Here is a 6000-nt window from a genome sequence, read left to right as displayed (position 1 = left end):
GGTTTAGGTTTAAAAGATATAAGAAATAGAGAAACGGGATAAATAAAAGTGGCCAGTGAGTATTAGCAGAAAAATAGAAACGGGTTGATGGTTAGTATGCTTGTTGGGTGAACGAGAGGTCACGGGTTCGAGCCCGGTCCAGGGCATTTCTTTTTAAACAAAGCTTTTAAGGGTATACACTTTTAATTTTATTTCCATTATTATTATTATTATTAATTATTATGAGTAAAATTATTATTGTTAGTATTACGAATATTATTGTTATTGTTTGTATAATAATAATAATAATAATAATAATAATAATAATAATAATAATTATTATTATTATTATTATTATTATTATTATTATTATTATTATTATTATTATTGTTATTATAATTATTATTGTTACTATATTATTGTTATTATTATTATTATTAGTAATTAATATGATTATTATTAATGTTATTATTATTTTAAATATAATCATTGTTGTTATCATTATGATTATTATTATGGTTAGAATTAGTATTATAATTAATATTATAATTATTATTATAAGTACCATAATTGTTGTTAACATTATAATTATAAGTATTATATCTATTCTTATTATTATTATTATAAGTATTAATTATGATATTATTATTAAATTCAAAACTATAATATTATTATCATGGATAGATTTATAATACAAATTATTATCATTTTCGTAAATATTAGTATTAAAACATCTTTTGTTAAATAATAGAACTGTTATTATTAACATAAGTATATTATTAATGTTATTGTCATTATTTTTACTAATATTAACTTAGAATAATTAGAACTCCTGTTTTGATAAACAAGTGAAATACATAAATATATATATTTAACACATATAACCTAAACAAAATATTTTATTATATAAAAGGAATATATGAAAAATAAATATATTATTAATATAAAGATAATATCATTAATAGGTTATATATATAAACTTATTCGATTACGATTATGTGTATTAATATATATACACAAATGATATAGGTTCGTGAATCCGAGGCCAACCCTGCATTGTTCAGTATCGTCGTATGAATATTTTTACTACAAAATATTGTAGAGTGAGTTTCATTACTCCCTTTTTAAATGCTTTTGCAATATATATTTTTGGGACTGAGAATACATGCGCTTTTAAAAATGTTTTACGAAATAGACAAAAGTAATAGAAACTACATTATATGGTTGAATGATCGAAGCCGAATATGCCCCTTTTGCTTGGTAGCCTAAGAATTAGTAAACCAGTCTACTAATTGACGCGAATCCTAAAGATAGATCTATTGGGCCCAACAAACCCCATCCGTTGTAGTGGATGTTTTAGTACTTCGATGTTGTTTTATCATGTCCGATGGATGTCCTGGAATGATAGGGGATATTCTTATATGCATCTTATTAATGTCGTTTACAAGGTGTTCAATCCATATGAATGATTTTTATCTCTATGCAGTTTGCGAAATGCCTGATATGGGATGTATGTTTATGGAAAAATTGAAATCTTGTGGTCTATTAAAATTATGGAAATGATTGATTACGATAAACTAATGAACTCACCAACCTTTTGGTTGATACTTTAAAGCATGTTTATTCTCATGTATGAAAGAAATCTTCCGCTGTGCATTTGCTCATTCTAGAGATATTACTTGGAGTCATTCATGACATATTTCAAAATACGTTGCATTCGAGTCATCGAGTTCATCAAGATTAATATTAAGTCATTCATAGTTTGGATATTCTATGAAATGGTATGCATGCCGTCAACTTTCGATCTAAAGAAAGTTTGTCTTTTAAAAACGAATGCAATGTTGTAAAATGTATCATATAGAGGTCAAGTACCTCGCGATGTAATCAAATGTAATGTATTCGTCCAGATGGATTAGGACGGGTCATTAGAGTTGGTATCAGAGCGGTGATCTTAGTGAATCAGGTCTTGCATTAGTGTGTCTAACTGATAGTTGTTTAGATGCATTAGTGAGTCTGGACTTCGACCGTGTCTGCATGTCAAAAGTTTTGCTTATCATTTCGTGTCAAAAATTACCTGCTTATCATTCTTAGTCTAGACACATCTTACTGCATTGATTGTATGAATAGTGTATAGACAAATTCATATCTTAACGTATCTGCTAATCCATATTTTAGAGGATCTGTTACTGTAGACTTTATCTGACACGTTCCCGTAATTTCCTCCGTAATCTACGGGATATTTTGTACTATGTATATGTATTCTATGTAATTAGAATATCATTTGATATCCGAAAATCATTTTATATTTAAAAACCCTTTACTCAATCGTACGAAATGGAACTCACCACTAGTTCAAGTCCCTCGGATTTCGACAGCTATTCTGACATGGATGTTCACCTAAACTCCGGAAGCAGCGTCACCAGAATGAATCAACCAATCAGCCATCCTCAATTCATCTGATGGGTTCGTAGTCAATTTAATCAGTGGAAACGAGAAGGAGGCGATCCTCTCCACCCACCAACCTGCACTCTTGGCGAAGAATCTGAAGCACTTACCGGCAAACCAGTCCGAAACACCATTTTCACCATCATTTCCTAAATATCTCACCACGATTATATACTATCTCAAAATTCGAAACCTTATTCATCTGCTCATTCCGACTGACAATCATCCCGGAGTAATACAAGAAGTCAATGAACTTCGCGCTCGAGTAATCAATTTGGAGAATATGGTGCAAAACGTACCAGCTTCAGCAACATCACTGGCATCAACAGAACCACCAACAACACAAGTTTCAACATCACATGCCTCAACATCTCATTCTGTACCTAGAGTATAATCATCGTTCTACATGACGTTCTACATCATTTATCTTCGTTCGACATGACGATTATGTAATCTCTAATGTTTTGGAGATTATATATTCTTGTTCTAACGGTAAATCAGATGAATTAATATCATATTGACTCATTAAATTCATGATTACATCTGAGGAAAATATATATGTAAGTATATTTTCATAAAGATTGTAATTAAAAATTATTTTGTACAAACTGTTAATGGTGAAAATATTTTAACGGGTAGGTAATACCCTAGAAATATTTAAATTTCACATTAATAAGTTACACTGTACATTCTTCGAATCTGATTCAATAGTCATTTACTATCCTACTTACAACCACAGAAGTACGAATCCATTCATCACAGAACAACCATTTTCATTCAATTTCATATTTAGATTTTGACCTATCAGAATCCAACAAGTGGCATAATGAAGAAAACATTGGACAAAATAAAATTTGTTAGAAACAAACAAATTAACTATGAGAAAAATTTTGTTAAGAATCCACGCTAACTGTTCCTAGCTAACTGTTCCTAGCTAACTGATTACATTTTATTTATCGCAATTTATTTATCACAATTTATATTCTCGCAATTTTATTTATCGTCATTTAATTTCTGTTATTTATTTTACGCACTTTAAATATCGGGACACGTATACAAGGTTTTGACATATCATATCGATGCATCTATATATATTATTTAGAATAACCATAGACACTCTATATGCAGTAATGCTTGAGTTAGCTATACAGGGTTGAGGTTGATTCTATAATAATATATATACTTTGAGTTGTGATCGAGTCTGAGACATGTATATAACGGGTCACGACACGTATTAATTAATTTGAATATTATATATTAAACTGTATATGAATTATTAAATTACTAACTGTGGACTATCAACTGAGGACTACCAACATTGGAAAATTAAAATGAATTAAAATATTGATTATAACATATGAAACTACACAATTCTTCAAGTTTGTCACTTGATTTCACCTTAAACCTCATTTGTATCTTGACGATTACAATCTGCGTTAAAACCTTTCATGATTCTTGAAAACACCTCAATCGAGAGGATGAACCAACCACACTTCATCTACGGAAGAAAAAAAATTAATACATATAATTATGCACCTAAAAATACTCGAAACCTGAGTAAACGTTTAACACGTATCTGTGCTAACTTCTTTGGCGTTGTTATTACTGAAAGTAACTATGCAATCCCTTTCCAAATTAGCCAATTTTGTCACAGCTCCAGCAAGTCAACTTTGACTTTTCATCCGGATTAGCCTTATTATAACCGTGATATATAAGTTACCTTTCGTCATCGTTATCAGGGAACCGTTTATATTCCACCACATTAGTAGTAAACTTATTAACAACTTTGTTGATCTTTGACTTTTCGAAGAATCATTACATTTATCGAAACCTTATCATATACTCATCCACATCTTGTAACGAAAATTGCCATATCAATTACTGGTAATCAGCAATCAGTATTTTGAATCTCGCAACGTTTCTATATCAATAGTTATATGTATACATATAACATTTATCTATTAGAATTGTGATATTTCATTCTGAAATTCCGAAAAGCACCCAGTCTACGAATCAATATCCTAAATTTTGAAAAGAATTGATAAAGCAATAAAAACTATAGATGACTTTAACAGTCAAAAGTTGATAATAAAGAAGGATACGTTGGAAAAGCTCAAAAGAAAAATTAGTATCGAAAAGCGGATTATGCGAAACTATGAAGAAGGCCGTGGACAAATCATAAATACTAAACCTGCCTTCAAAGAATCCAAATGATTCAGTATCTACTGAATTCATTAACGAATACCTTGCTCCTAACCCTAAACCCTTACGGACAAATTTTCTTCATCATCCTTCAATATTAGGAATTCTAAGATATCATCGTATCTTTCATTATAAATATCCTCGATATTTATGAAAATACTTTCACAGCTATTCTTATCTGAAATCATTTATCTCTTTGTGATATCAGTGTTACACCAGAAAGGAAACTGTTTTAGTTTCTAAATTCCAAAATATTCGATTTAGATTATGAATGATTTTGAAGTAGTGTTGGAAATTGATGCATGAGTTAGTATAATATAATGACACTTGATCAACGTGATTATATTATAGTAAGTCATGCTGAGTTTCTAATGAAACCTGATGATTCACAGACTATAACGTCATCATGTGCCATGTTACACGACTCTTACATTTTACCTAATCTCCAAACATATCGAGAACGTATCTTCTTGATAGTCCTAGTTTTTCTCTTGAATTCTGGTAATTTCACAAGTCAAATTGTGCTAATACAATTTATTTCTTAGAACATTAGTCATGTTCTTTCGAAACTCCATACATACGAGTTTGGATCATTATTCGCTTGACTTAAAGTCGGGAAGAGAAAACAAAAGAATGGAACTCAAAATATAAAGGAAACAAAGAGGATTGACTTATAGTAAAATATCAGACAGAGAAATCGTGATAGAGTATCGTATATAATCAAAGAGGATCCTAATTTCCTTAATTATCGAAGAATCCAATCTTATTACCAAAATTTTCTTTAAATTCCTTGAATTCCAGAATTCGACCAAGACAACGTCAAAGGTTAAGACGAAACTCTATTTCTCATTTCATTCTTTTGTGATAGCTTCACTCATATGTTTTGAATAATCGAATTGTTTTATCTGTATTATCCAATGATGATACAACTCCATTTATCAACTCGTATGCGTCATAAAAATATATTTATTGTCAACCATGACCATCCCAATCAAATTTCGGGACGAAATTTCATTAACGGGTAGGTACTGTGACGACCCAGAAATTTCTGACCAAATTTAAACTTAATCTTTATATGATTTCGACACGATAAGCAAAGTCTGTAATGTTGAGTCTCAAAATTTTTGAACTGTTTCCATACAATCATTTAACTTCGACCATTTCCGACGATTCACGAACTATTACTTGTAAATAAATAGATACATATATATTTAAATATATATAATTTGAAATATAGTTTGATATAATATATGATTTAATTGTAAGAACTAAATTGTAAAATGATATAAGAAATAATAAAATCTATTATTAAAATAATTTATATATACATAAAAAGTATATTAAATATATAATTTGTGATTTAGAAGTTTTAGT

Source organism: Rutidosis leptorrhynchoides, chromosome 2 (genome assembly GCF_046630445.1).
Source record: "Rutidosis leptorrhynchoides isolate AG116_Rl617_1_P2 chromosome 2, CSIRO_AGI_Rlap_v1, whole genome shotgun sequence".
Classification (NCBI taxonomy): domain Eukaryota; kingdom Viridiplantae; phylum Streptophyta; class Magnoliopsida; order Asterales; family Asteraceae; genus Rutidosis; species Rutidosis leptorrhynchoides.
Note: the sequence above shows the minus strand (reverse complement) of the source record.